Source organism: Calidris pugnax, unplaced genomic scaffold (genome assembly GCF_001431845.1).
Source record: "Calidris pugnax isolate Ruff unplaced genomic scaffold, ASM143184v1 scaffold349, whole genome shotgun sequence".
Lineage (NCBI taxonomy): Eukaryota > Metazoa > Chordata > Aves > Charadriiformes > Scolopacidae > Calidris > Calidris pugnax.
Genome location: NW_015091088.1, coordinates 1,996,664 through 2,011,896, shown reverse-complemented (window position 1 = coordinate 2,011,896; position 15,233 = coordinate 1,996,664). Strand labels below are relative to the sequence as shown.

Sequence of the window (15,233 nt, the reverse complement as noted above, 5' to 3'; positions counted from 1 at the left end):
GCTTCTGCACTTGTATCTAGCTGGATGTCCTCCTACTTGAGACCAAACTCAATGTCTGCATGCACAGATATACCTTCAGGGGTTGGAGCTTCTTCCCCCTTAAAATTCAATCCCTAACAGAGAGGCTACAAGTCCCCCTGTTAACAGAAAGGGCTTTGAAGGCTCAAGCAATACCTTCAAATCACACTCCATTTCTCTTTTCCTCATCCCACTCCCTGGGGTCAGACTACCACCAGTTAGGATGCCGCTCACAAAGTTAAATGCAAGGACACCGATTACTGTCAGCTGAAGGATTCAGAGGGGGGCTGGCATAAGCAAGGAAAGCACAAAGCCTCTCGCAGCCCAAGCAGCTGCTTGCTCAAGGCCAAACGTTAACTCCCTGCCACCACAGAGCGCCCAGGAGGCTCAGGTGCTCTGGGCATGAAGCACAGCACCATGGCATTGCTACGCCAGATCTGGTAGGCACCAGCCATCATTAGAGGTTGTGTTTGCTCCAGGCAGTTTCATATTTTACACCCTGCAATCTGCTTGCACATATCTCAAGCTCAGCACTGTCAGGGAATACCCTCAGCAAGTTTCTAAGAAGCATATTTAGATTTCGGGGGAGGAAGCTCATTCTTTAAGAGATGAGACTAATCCCACGTTCAACTTCCCACAAACACCAGCTATGCATCAGCAGTCACGAAAAGGCAAAGCGCCACATTAAATTCCTGGGACTGGGAAGGGGGAAATCTCTTCAAGACTGTCCAACATGAGATGAAAAATAAGTAAACAAATCATCAAGGTCGGTCTCACACTTCCCTTTCATGCAAGTAGGTTCAGATTCTACCAGCCCCTGAACCTTCAGCCAACTGGTATATTTTCATAGGCTTAGCTTTTCTTGGCCAACAATTTAAATTTTTAAATGTTACTCCACAAAAACCAACGTATACATCCCAAAACAAAGCAGCCCAATGGGAACAGCGTATAAATGCACAACATAAGGAAATAAGCAAGAAAAAAAAAAATAATTCTCATTTTACTGTTGCTAAGTTTCATTAACACTAAGTGTTATTTTGAACAATTACATGTAGAAAACAAACTTCTAAAGGAAAATACTAACAGCATTTCTATAAACAAAGTCACATTGGTGGCTAAACTCCAGACCCTAATTAAAGGCATCCTGTAACCATAAAATCCTTTCTAACTTACAAATAATTCTGAGACCTTGATCCAAAACCTACTATCAACTTTAGAGGGCTGGACTGCTCCAATCATACAAAGTTTATTCCATCAGGAAAACAAAAAAACCCAACCAGACAAAAAAAAGCAAAAAAGTCCCTTGTAGCCTCAGGAAGCATATTGCACTCTAACCTGACAAAACACACAAAGGTTTTCCAGTATTAAGACTCCCACAGTCAGCAAGTCTTTCCTCAGAAAACAGTCCCAGGGTACCCTGGCAGGAAAGGAAATGGCTCTGTCTTCTGTGGGCTTATTCTTAAATTTCCCCTCATGTCAGCAAGGGGAATGGCGTCCTGTTGCACACTCCAAGAATATGTCCAACATCACCCATGCAGTAAGCTGATGAAAGACATTGCAATCACATACTTAAAAGCACAGAAGAGCAAACTGATTTATATACTCAGGGGCAGAAGCAGCTGTGTATTAACACCACCATATACACTTAATCAAATTAATTCACTTAATGATGAATAATTGCCTAATAGACACAGCTATGCTCTGCATGGTTTCCCATGACTACTCTAAGAGCCCTCTGATAAAACAAGATGTGTCCGTAATTTGGCAGGAGGTTCATCACCAGCCCTGTGGGCTATATCAGTGATTTCCCATTTTCTAGGCGCTTAAGAGAAAGAGAGTCCAATGGCTTTTGGTCAGCACTCAGGAGCAATGTAAATTAGCAGGGACAGTTCTCATTCAGCAACTCTGAGCTCTGGACATCAGATGGAAGGCTCCTTAGAATCTGCTACAAAATATAACACACAGCTTTATACCTTTTGACCTGATCAAAGTATGGGGACTCACATCTCTAAAATGAAGGAAACTTACTTCCTAGTCACTGGACTTTTTCCCCCCCCACACCTATTACTATCAGTAAGGGGGCTTTGTGTTTGGTCCCCCTGCCCCATGGTTCCAGAAACAGCGCTCCTATAGCTGTGTTTTCCAAAAGCTCTCTGTCCTAACACAGTCCTCAGCAGACCTGCGTGTTCAGTGATCTCATGGTATATGTCAGAGCTCCAGAACATGTGAGGATTTAGTTGCATTTCACCCTGTCCACTAGAAACTCCGACGTTTGTAACAAGCGAGGCAGCAAGCAGTCACACACCTCCCAGGGGCAACACTTAGCCTGGGAACGAGGGGAGATATTTTCATGGCAAGCAAAGGGATAAGCTGCTCCCTGAGAGCAGCAAACAAGTTACCTGAGGCTTTGAAAGCAGCAGCTACCAGCATAGTCAGCCCCCGGGTACCCCACAGCCAGGAGGAGCGGCGCTCCTCACTGAGCACGCCAACTGCCGACCCAGCTTATTTCACCAAAGCTATAGAAGAGAAAAATGTCATTTTGCTTCCTATGAAACGGGACGTTTACTGGCAATGCTCCACTGGCCATAAACACTTCATCGTGCTTCCCAGCACCACGTCTCTGCCAGGAAAAGGCCTGCAGTAAAAGCATGGTTTGGTTATCAGTCTCTCTCAAAAAAAAAAAAAAAAGACGACCCTGTACATTAGAGACAACACTTATTTAAAAGATTACATGCTTTATGGGAACACGGGGTCTTTAACCAGAGAACACTGACCTTGTGTTTGAGCTGGTCACTGACCCCCCAAACGGGTAATGCAGAGGTCCCCACCGCTTCAGCAGCGAGCTCGCCCCACCAGCACAGCCTCCACAGAGCTGCAGCAGCCCCAGGGTAAGGTGGGCAGCACACTGTGATGGCCATTTCCCTACAGGTGACAACTACAAGCTAAACTACAAAATTGTCTCCTCTCAAGGAATAATGCCCTACTTGTCCCTGTGGGTCTATGAGGAGTTTCCACTTGGCGCATTTCCATATCTGATGCAACAGCCCAACCTCCACGAACAGACCTGACACAAAAGTTTCACCGTCCTGTCTGAAGGCCATGCCTCCTCCAGCCAGTAGCTCAGGTGATGAGCCACAAAATGTTCCTGGACTCTAAAACCGGCAAAATAAATACCCCTGCAGAAAGCAATCACTCCAGCTCCTCAGACGCAAGCACTGCTCTATCATCACATCACATGCAAAGACCCAGCAGGTAACACAGATTAACTACAGCAAGTCTCCTTGTAGCCTTCTGTAATTATTCTCAAAGCAACAACGATCCTCACAGCTAAATAGCACACATGAACTTTTGCAAAGCAAGAGAGTAAGACACTGAGCTACCTCTTCGAGCCCTATCATCTACAGTGCTTCTCAGGTGTGAGGATACGCTTTGTAATTAAAGCCAACATGAGGGGAAAATGCCAGACTTCAATGGTGCTTTCAGCCCTGCCACAGAGTGCCTGGATGAGAAGAGAGCAAACAAACCACAATTAGTTGGAGGCAGGCACTGACCCTGCCCTACACACTGTCAAAGGCTTCCCATCCTCATACCAAGGCTCCCAAATGCCTTTGGGAGCTAGACCTTTGGTTTCTGGTATCTCAGTCCTCCCCCGTCTGCAGTGTCGCGACAGTTTAATTAAAAGCAGGAGGCTGCAAGGCAGGAAACAGGCAGGGGAGTGCTGCTGGGTTCACATCTGGCTCTCGAGATTGGTGCTGAGGCAAGGCTTCCATTTCTTCACTTGCAGAAAAGGCACCCAACACCAAGCTCCCAAGCAGGCAGCAGGTCTGTAATGGTACCGAGCTGCCTTGGAGCTGTGAGATCAAGCCACCTGGCATTCACCCAGACAGCCCAAGAGCTTGAAACACGGAGACTGTCTTCCCAAATGACAGAGATATTGCAAAGGCTGGTTGGGAAAAGCCGGTAGCTAAAAATCTCTCCCTGTGTTGCTTCCCGTTTCTTGTTTGATGCATGAAGAATGCTCACATTTAATACATTTCTGCTTACTTCAGAATATCCCGCCGAGAGCCCAGTGCTGCTCTGCAGAAAGGGCTAGTCTTTAGGAACTAAGCGTGACACTTCCAAACATCACCCTGAGCTAATCCAGTGTTATTTTTCCTGCAGCAGGCCGCTGCTCACAAGACCATTGGCAAAGATTTGCAAACCGCTGGCATTCACCCACGTGCTCACTGGAATTGTGTTCTTTTAAATTCATAAATTATTCCTTACACGGGCTGCTGCAACAGCCATTAGCTGTCGATAGAGGTCTGCTGAAAGGTTAAACTACAGCCAGCACCCACCCCCACAGATGAATTACTGTTGGCCACCACATTCTGCTTTGACTGTCCACACTAGTCATGTTTGTGCTTTAAGGGAAAGCAAAAGCAGTTGGATCCAGATTTATTTTTAATTTCTATCCTCCTGTCAAGACTTGTGCTGCAGCAATCCATGCCACTGCTTGTAACAGACCAGGGTTAAATCAAACCCACACTTCCAATGCTATTCCTTGATACAACCCAAAAGCGAACAGAAGAAATTCTCTGGCGTGCTACCCATCTGAACAGCCCAGCTGCCCAGACTTCTGCCAGACAGTCAAGCTAAACACTAGAAGCTAGAATTCGGAGTCTTGCAACCTTATGTGTACAAACAATGCACACTGCACTCCACTTTGTTGAAATACATAGCTCAAGGACAACTTTTGGAAGAACGCAACATTTTGCAAGGTTGTTTCTCCAAATAATAATAAGCAAGAGGATCTGCCATTAGCTTGCATCTCCTGTGGTTAATTTATGCTGTAGCTTTGCATGCTCACATTACTCAGATTTTTCATCCTCTTTTTCCCCTAAGAAGTGTCACTCCAAAGAAGTGTTACCTAGTACCCGGGTCTGCCAGCCACCTCTCATCCCACTGCTTTGGCAGGAAAGAGCAGACAGCCCATGACAGGCTGCTCTCCTGCAGCAAGATTTGCAAAGGCAGAGTGCCAGGCCAGCCAGGGTCCCATGCGGGTCACAGGCTGCCCATACTAGATCCCATTTTCCAGGCTCAATCTCAATTCCTTTTTTTTTTCCTGGAAGGACCAGGATCATCAGCAGGGCACATCAGGTATCTCTCTGTAAGCAAAGCACCGAACTGTTTAGCTTGGCCAAGTGACTGTGCCAGCACATACTACGTAACAGCTGAGCAGGAGTTGACCGTGGAGCAAGAGCGACTGTGACAGATGAGCAGAGGTGCTGCCGAGCGAGCGGGCTCCACCACGCTTCATCTCTCTGCAGCAGCAAGGCCTTAAAGACCTGACAGAGCAGGTAAGTCCTGTCACAACTTTATACAGCCAAACCTAAGGATTCGGGAAGACAAACATACCCGAAGGCAAATTCAGCCTGCTCCAAGCAAGCGTTTCCTGCAGAGGTCTAGGCAAGATTAGTACACATGAAGGAGCTTCCTGCTCTGACATGCTCTACAGCTCCAAATGCTGCAAACCTGCCCGTCCCAAAAACTGGGGCACAATTCCCATGTGCGGTGCATGTTTTTGCCCTTGGCTCAAATTATTTAATGAGATACCAAAGCAAGAGATCTGCTGCTGCACATTCCTTATTAACACTGCAAAGGCGGGAGATGCAACCGTCTCCACCTCTGCATTGCTCTAAGCAGTAGGCAGTGCAAGAAGCCACAAGCAGCACCGCATGGGTTGCTTATACCCCAGAGCAGCTGGGGTCTGACAGGTAAATAACCGCTCTGGGAACCTGGTAAGCCTTCAAAGAGGGATGGCTAATGCCAAGCTCTTCTTCCATGCCTCTCACAACTGCCCAGGAGAAAGAGCCAACACAGCACAAGAGCCTGGTCCTGCGGCAAGCCAGCATGCATTGATCCTAGGAGTGTGGGCTTTCCACCAGTACATGATGTTTTCTTCACATCTCCTTGGGCCACTCAGTAGCCCCCAAGGGTGCAAACTGGAGCATAAACCTCAAAAGCAGGTTTGCACAGTCCTCCCACTTGTATAGGAGCCAGGAGAACGGCACCCATCCAGCCATCGCCATCCTCCCTCCTACCATTCAGTGCCACCGAGCCCCAAGGTGCTGGGGAGTGACCCTCCCCTGCAAAGCACTCCATCAGACCAGAAATACCAGGTCCCCTGCCCTGAACAACTTTCAATTGCTGAGATATTTCACCATACACGGTCCAGCAAAAGACCCATTTACCACAATTAGCGTGGATGGGGACAGCACCTACATGGTCTTCTCTTGGGACTTATTACCATGTATGTTACATAGGGACCAACTGGAAACATCAACCATTTTTTAGCCTGTGTGAACTTTATACCTGCTGTCATTGCATGTAAGCTGTACTACAGCTAGCCTGCCTGGATTTATACTTCTAGCTTTCTGGCTCATCCCACTGGAAGAAATCATCAGGGTGCTCGGTTAGGCTATAAAAAAATATTGCTTTCCTTAGGTTATATCAAAACCAAGTAATGCACATCCCATGGAAAAACTGCTTTTCTGAGCTCCATTCCTGGCAAGGCCAAACCCGGGGGAAATGTGGCCCGTGTTCAGTAACAGACAGCAGTCACATGTCAGACTGCAATTTCAAATAATGTTTTTGTTTAAACAACAAAACCGAAACACCTCTGGCTTTGATCTTTAAGTGGTTCTGGCCTAAAGAGAAACTCTCCATGTCTTAGGAATGCTCTGTATGAAAATTGCCCTCAATTGCATTTACATAAACCCAGAGAAACAAGGTCAGTGGAGTTATTCACGCTGCTCACTTTTAAACCCTTCTTCCTTATTGACATTACTTGTTAAATCTCCTTGAAAACATAGCTTGCATATTACCCTATTTAAATACTTATTTTCTTCAAAGTGTTTTTAATTAAAAACATTAGTCTGGTAATGCTCCTGTGCCACAAGATCTCACTAGATTTGGTGCAACAGGGCTAGGTCTGTAAAGGTGACTGTGGCCATGCTATTAATTCATTCATCACAGCCTTGCACCTTACAAAACAAGGGAATTATTACCTGCTTTACAGATGGAGAAAACAAAGGCATAACAAAATGAAGGTACTTGCCCAAGACCACCCAGCAAATCAGGAGCTGAAACGCTTGCAGCATGCCAACCACACAAGCCCTAATCCCACACGGCTCTTGTAATTAATGATCTAATAATGAATAATTGCATAACTCCAAATGCTGAATAGCAAAACTGCTTTTCAGCAGGGTGAATGTTCAGGTACCTGGAAACACAAAACCCAAAGTCCCTTGACACTACTGCTTTTTGACAATTGTGTATCAGAAACCTAACTAAATTATTCAGTGACCATCAACTGTGCATCCCAGAAGGTAAGGCACTTCAAGAAGTTGTTTAGTTTCAGCTTTCAGCCCAGTTTCTTCATAACTCAGAGCATCAAGAAGGGTTTACCACTGTTTCACTGAAGAGCTTGCCCAGGGCCAAAGCAGAGATTTTACAGGCACGTTTTCCCCAGTGCAAAACAGCTCCCAGATCTGGTGCCACTCCACCTCCACTGGACACCAGGGACTCGTGTTGCAGTCACCAAACCCCCCCCCTTTTTCCCCACAAGACCTGAACACTTATTCAAAGTCGGGAAGGAGAGCTACCTCCAGACTCTGGCCAAGGACTCATTTTATGACTTCCAAAGTGCATCCGGCAGAGTGAAATAGCACCTTCCAGGTGCAGAGACAGCACTGTCTGCCCTTTCTTGTGCTCAGTCCCTACAGGGACCCCTCACACATCAGCCTTGACACCGACCAGGGGAGCACCCTCAGGCTCCCAACAACCTCCTCACTAAAGATGCTTAGAATCTCTCACCCCCACGGGCACTCAGAGGATGGGCTGGCAACAAGCACCTTCTCAAAAGCAGGCTGAAGGCTCAGAAATCCTGATGACTAATCAACCTCTGAAGACAGATTTGAGGGGGCAAAGGGATAAAAAAAAACCCAAACCCATAAATTAGGTCAAATGCTCCTAGAAAATGCCAATTACTTTATATATAGCAGATCGCACTTGGATGTCATTTAATCTCGGCTTGCCGCTGTCAGATATTAGCTGAAATTCCCTGCTTTGCTTCGCCTGCCATATTAGAGTGCCATGTATTCAATATTAATGAGACAGATGAAACAGAATGAGACTACGTTGGCATTTTCTGTGATAAAAGATACTTTGTGGCAGAAAAGCATTAATTTAAAAACATTAAGGATTTTTCTTGGCTTGGAAATTACAAACAATACACAGGAAAGAACCGAAACCATTTTCAAATGTAACTAAAAACTTAATCTTCTGATTCTAGAAGCTAACAAAGGCATAATCATTGATTCATTGTTTTTTCTGTTAAAAACAACAGTGGCAGCAAGCTGAGTTACCTGGCCACAACTAGGGAAAGCTTTACAGATAAAATTGCTGACATGGATTTAAGAAATGACTGGTTCCCTCCCTCCCCCTCCCAGTATCTACACCCTTGCACTCACACACAGGCAAAAAAAAAAAAAAATATTCAGAGCGCAGAACTCTGTGACTGACCAAGAAAGAAAAGGCACAAAGAGACCTGCCAGAGCTCAACCCGGACACGAAACAGATTTGGGGGAGGAAAAAGTAGCAGCCAACGGATGTGGTGGTTAAGTGGTGTGATTTACCACCAGAGCAAGTCACCAGACGATCTAGCAAAATCCCTGCTCCTCTTGGGGTCTTGACATGAAGATTTGAGGACTGGGCATATGTTCAGTCCCAGACAGCTGCGTTAAGCCTTATTATCACCCCCAGCATTTACAGCTAGCAACATACCTGCTCACAGTATGTTTTAGCCATAAAAGCTGAGAATAAATGAGACCTGTTTCCAGTTATTTAATTCGGCAATTTCTGAAAATATCAGTCTTGACATCTCAAACTCAGAACAAAAGAAAAATAAAGACTATTGAAATATCACTAGCCATGCTGTTTCTAAGTTCATTCTGCAGATACCCGAGAAATTTAGTTCTACTGATTAAAACAAAAGGAGTCAAAGAAAAATCTTTAACCACGTGAAGCAGCAAAAAAAGGAAAATCCAACTACATTTATGCACAACCTCTGCATTGGCAACCCTGTACATTTCCTACACACATCTGGAGGATGTGGGGTAATCCACGTTACTGCCGAGCGATGCCAAGAACGAGTGTCAATGATAACCAGATAGCAAATTTCTTATTTCTAAGCTAGCCTTTGCCTGCCAAATTCTGTCCTGGAAAAATATAGCCAGGACCATCATCCCGCTATTCTTCATTCATCCAAAAGATGCCAAAAGCTCCTAGGCTGACTCAGATTAGAGGAGAAGAGTTTTCACAGGGCCTGAAAGGAGATGATTTGTGTGCTTTGAAACAAAAAGATTTGGCTGTGGCTACAAATGGGAACCTCTATCTGAAAGAATAAAAGCAGACTTGCAATTTGAGCTCTAGGGCAGTTTGTGCTCTTGTACTTCACTGGGAATCAGACACTGCGCTGCCCTGTGGAAGAGGGAAATACAAGCTCACGCTGTCACTGAGCGAGCCAAGCAAGCCATCTAATAAACTTGCTCCTCTCCCACTTTAATTTTGTTTACAGACAAAAACAGAGCCGCCACCACCAGACTGTCAGAAACTTAATTCAAGCCACAGTAATGTGCTTAAGAAAAGTATTTAGCACACTTGGTGCATTCAATACGTGCCTGGCAAATAGATTCTGTCGAGTCTCTTGCTTACATGGGACATCATACTTTATATTGCACCCAGTTACACCCCTGCCGAAGCACCCACAGACTTTGCAGAACACCTTCAGATCCACAGACAGCCCCAAACTTTCCCGTAAATCATTTACAAAGATTCCCCTCAGGATTCAGAATGCTATTTCTCCCCTTCCACTCCCATCATGTGAGAGATGTTAATATAACTTCTGAATTAAATACATGAGATGCATGCAGATTTCCAGAAACAATTCCTATTAGAACTACCACTGCGCACAGGAAACAGTTCTCAGGAGCTGCTGGCAAAGCAGGCAACTTCTGCAGCAAAACAAAAACATTTCTAAAAAGTCTTTTTCTATTAGCTTGTGCCAAGTATTCTTTACCAGATCTGGTAAAGAAATAACCCACAATTACCGTACTTCAATAACATATCTCCAGCAGTTAAATCCCATCTGAAAACAAATCTGGGATGCAGAAACGGTAACAGAAAATCCAATTAGATAACAGAAAGATCTAAAGAAGCTATAAGCTGAGATGGGGGAAAAAATAAACCAAAACCCAGTAGTAGTCAGCTCCTTGCCATCACCTTATGTGGGTTGCTACAAAAGAAAACAAAAGGCCTTAGCCTGCAAGAAAAAGATTCAGCTCCTCCATAATCCCAGCAACTTCAAAAGCTCCAACTGCAAATTCAGACTGTAAGGCTACTTAGCCACTTCTCTAAACACAGGTACAGTCTGTATTTTTAAATCAGGAGTCCCTAATATAGCTCAAGACTTATCAATTGCTGAGCTCAGCAAAATTATTGTCCTACTAGTAAAACGGCAATAACAGCCTTTGGCACTACATGTTTCATGCCAGCAGTGAGTATCACCTATACTGGACAAGCAGAGAGTCAAGCCACAGAGAGCAAGCTTGCAGAAGGGCTGGGTATTGCTAATGGAAAACCACATGGAGCTTTTCCTTCTTCTCACAGCTCTTTATCCCCCACCTCATGCAATGCCTACACCCGCATTAATGACACTTGCCTGAGCTGTGCATGAAAACAACCCTGGCTACTCCTGCAAGTCCTGGCCCACATACATCTAAACCAGGCACCGTGGCGTAGAGGAGGGGAAAAGGCATCCAGATGTAATGAAGCAGCCAAGAAAGAGCATTCCCATCTCACTGAATGCACCACATAGCAGCACGCAAACTAGCACTCAAATTTGGGAGAAAGAAGACGATTTGGGGTAAATTTTTGTTACCACCACTCTTAACTAAGACAGCAAAGACACCAGACTTGGTTTTCTGCCTCTTGATTTGGAGCATCCTCCGCCAGCGCTCATGCTGAATGCTAACAGCACTGTGGTGTTTGTCTGAACCATTATTACGCATCACTTATTACAGTAGGCTGGAGAGCTGTTCACAGAGCTGGAAGCAAAGGCAGCTAGATAGCGTACCTAAAAAAAGCTTCAAGTAGTATTATGGGGCTTTTTTGGTTTCTTTTTAAATCACCTGGTTGCACCCAATTTTTCTGAACTGAAACTCAGAATCTTTTCCTACAAGAGCTACTATAGCTTATAGGACTGAAGCTTTCCAAGTCAAATCAAGTCCAAGAGCTTGAACAAGGCAGAAACATTTTCCAAGCCAACAGGAGATCCTGTCCCCCTAGCATCTCTCTGCAAAGCAAGCCACAAGCTACCAAGCAGCTCATGCCCACGTGCCCAGCATCACCTTGAGAGGAAGAGGTATACCAAGGGCACAAAAGGAGCCACAGCCCTCAAACCTCTCCAGAGTGGGCAGCCAGCCAGTAAAGCCATCTCCCTCAGGGGCTGCAGGGGTGGGAGGGACATATAAAACATGCCTCAGCTCTGAATAAATATTTTACTTCTCAGATTCATGCTGCTTACTTAATCAATCCCCATCATTATTTCAGAGGCCCTACTCAGGCACTAAAATTGATTCCCTATGATCTCATCTACACAAAATAAGGATTTTCCAAGTATCTCCATCAGATCTTGACTCCAGGTCAGCTTGCTTAATGCTGGAAAAGCCCAAGATCCTGAACTTGTGGTGGGCTGGACACAAAACCTGCCCCACAACTGAGGCTGTGCTGAAAACAAGGCAAAAAGGAGGCAGGTTCCCACCATTGTTAACATCAACAGGAGCAACAAGAATTGTCTGAAAGAATTTCCTACTGCAGACAAGGCACAGAGGTGAACAAAGGAAATGAAGAGTTCACCAACTAAAATACACTCCTGTGTGCACCACCCAGGTCTGCTTCCCTGGCACAGACAGCCAAGCCTGGCCAGATCCTAAAAGTGGGCAAAGAAGCCAAAAACCCATGCCCTGACCATCTCAGTAGTCCCCACAGTGACACCGAAGCCCACATCATCACCACATTCGCTGGGAGGAGAGTCTGCAGCCCCGTGATGCTCTTCAGCAGATGCCCAACAGCAGAGACAGCTCACCCTTGCAGTTAGCTTGGAAAATGACAAGCTATAAAGTAGCCATGGCACTGCTGACCTGTGCTTGGAGCATGACAATCCTCCCCCTACCCTAGGGTCCATTCCTGAGCCACCTCGTCCCCCAGCCTCTCAGTCTTAGCTCTCCACCTGCAATAGCTCTGCTCCCACCCAGTTGCACCTTTGTCACAAACACAACCAGACACTCAGTAGCAAGAACACAGAAACACCCACAAGGCTGAGACAAGGGCATATGACCTTTCTCAGTGCTCATCTCATTGTCCAAAATCAGTGGTCATGGTGGCCCTACTCCACTCACTAACCCACATGGATGTGGCTTTCCAAGGACACTGCCCCACCGCTCCTGCTGACCCCAGACCTGCCGCTCAGAGAAAGAAAAAGCCCATAAAGCCTTCAGCTCCATTAGCCCCACTCTACCTTCTTGTGTCTCTCTTTCATTCCATCCCCTCCATGGAAACTGGCAGTACCTCATTATCAAGTATTTTTAAAACAGATGAAAGAATACATTGTGCTGTATTAATATCTCGGATAATCTTTTCCATGGTTCCCATGTAAAATTTGTATTGCAGTTTCATTTCCCATCACCTTTTGTTTGACTTGGAGAGGAGTATACATTAGTGTATACATGAGTAAATGTTAGTTTCGCTCCTTTAACTACACCAAGCAGTGATTCTATAAACATTTAGGATAAACAAATAAAGGGAAGGTAGGGAGGCCAGAGCCCTCCTGCATGCTCTGAACTCCTGAGGAACCATCCAGCACTGGTTAAGATGGTAGGAATTAACCCAGGAGAAGGAAGGGGGTCCCCTATCTAGCACATCTCAACAGTTTCCAGACAAGTGGCTTATCTCACACTGAGCCCAGATGACCATTTGCGTCCTTCCACCCTGATGTATATTTAAGCGTGTGCATGGCTTTCATCAGCTGAGAGGTCCCGTGGCAGCTCCCAGCACCAATCCTGCCAAAACTTTGCTTATGCATGCCTTTATATTTACATAGAGAGATCAGTCTCTACTAAGTCAAATGAAATTACAGGCAGAGCATTACACATGTGCCTTCACATCTGTGGGACCAGGGCCTTAAAACGAAAGCCGCCCATCCCACCAAAACACGCCCTGCTCGGCTACAATTAAACACAGACACTTCAGAGCAGTTCACTTAAGTTTTTTATGCATGCTTTTACAATTAACATAATGTCATATCCTGCCAGGACGTAAAAGGTTGTGACTCAGGAATGTTATCATAGTTTTAAGTCAAACTGACTTGCTTTTTGTTTCACCCCTTTTCTTTTCTTTCCTCCCTTTCTTTAATTCTACCCCCATGTTCTCTCTGACAAGACACACACCACTCAGAGCCCTTACAAAATTTGATTATGTTGGAAGCTAATAAGAAAACATTCATCAGCCTTGCTCTTTCATACAATTGACTATTTCTTCAAACTCCCTACCACCCTGCAGCAACACAACAGCAGCATACAAAGCGGCAGCAGAGAGGATTAGATAAGAAGGTATATGAGACATTACACCCCCCAACATCTACTGAATACCAGCCCACCATCCTTTCTTCTCTTATCACCCCAAGATAAGACAGCTCTCTTCTCCAAAAAGCAGCAGTTCTGGAGGATGCACAGTCTGCCCCCCAGCTGCTTATGAGGAAGCTGAGTGCCCTCATCCTTCTCTCTCCCACACACACGCTTCTCACACTGAAGGATGCTTTATTCTACAGTCGGTCCCACTGAACTGGACTCAGTGGCGCACAGATATGAATTTGTTTAACTGGTGCAAAACCCTCTGTGCATGCTGTTTTTAAACTGCTTCTGGACTTCAATTAACCAAAAACGTAAGAGCCTGAGTAGTGGCATCACTTTAATATAATGACAGAAAAATAAAGCAAAACACACACACACAAGAACAAACAGCAATCTTGTAATAAGCCACGTTCCTGAACCTATTCATGTTGCAAGGTCGCTACTCTACACAAAGCAAAACCGTGCTGCTTGGTGATACTCTTCAGCTTGCCCTAAAAACCAGCTGAAGTAGCTATTTCAATGCATCTTCTTACAATGAAAGACAAGCTTAAATTTCCAAGCATGCTTTAGACCTTAAGATCAAGGAAACGTTTCAGAAGAAGCTTTATAAACAGCTGGTATAATTTATAGGTATTCTGTTAACAAACATCAGCTCTTATTTTTCTTATTAGCATAATTTCACCACCTCCAGTAACACCATTAACTCCATCTTCATACATTTGCTTTGCCACATCAGAGAAACCATGTAGCCCCCGCAGATCCATAAGCACATAATAAATACTAAAAGAAACCGTCTCATCCTGGTGACATCTTGAACACAGACTATTTTCTTATTATGAGAAGGAGCCTCATTCAAGTCCTCCACTCATGGGCAACATCTGTTCTACTCGCAAGCACTGAAAAAGTTATCGGGAAGCCGGTCAAGTCTCCCTCCCTCCCCCGGCCGATCATGCACAAAAGTGCATTCAGTTTGGTCACGGTGGTGTTTCATTCACGTTTCTGCAAGCTGGATGCAAGAGAGACTTTGGGAGGGGGGGGAGTAGCATCTGTTAGTTTTTGTGGGTTTGGTTTTGGTTTTTTCCTTTCTCTCTGTAAGGGGGAAATCTTTTGTCTTTCTCAACATGGATGTAAAAAACCCCCCGGCCACCACATCCCCCGAAAAAACGGTCACGCTAGAAGATGCAAAACATGCGTGCCCCTAGGAAGACTTTCACGGCGGGGGTTCCAGGACTGTCGCCCGCCGCAGCCGAACGCCCAAAGGCTCTCCCCAGGGGCTGCGGGCACTTCCCCGCCCGCCCGGCTGCCCACCCTGGACGGGGCACAGCCTTTCCCACTCCCCAGTTTTCCCACCCGTGGGTACCGGCGGGGCAGAAACACGCTCGGCAAGCCACCAAACGCGGCCGCAGCCCCGGCGGGAGCAGCCCAGGGACCGCTCTCGGTGTCTCCCCGCTACCCCGTGGGGCTCAGAGCGAAGGGCTCCGGGCG

General features: G+C 45.8%; 1 protein-coding gene across 4 annotated transcripts in view; it reads right to left on the bottom strand.

The window, feature by feature from the left end:
- SEPT11 (septin 11) overlaps nucleotides 1-15,233 on the bottom strand; it is a 60,664-nt gene that overhangs the window by 43,261 nt on the left and 2,170 nt on the right. The gene's annotated exons all lie outside the window — the stretch shown is intronic.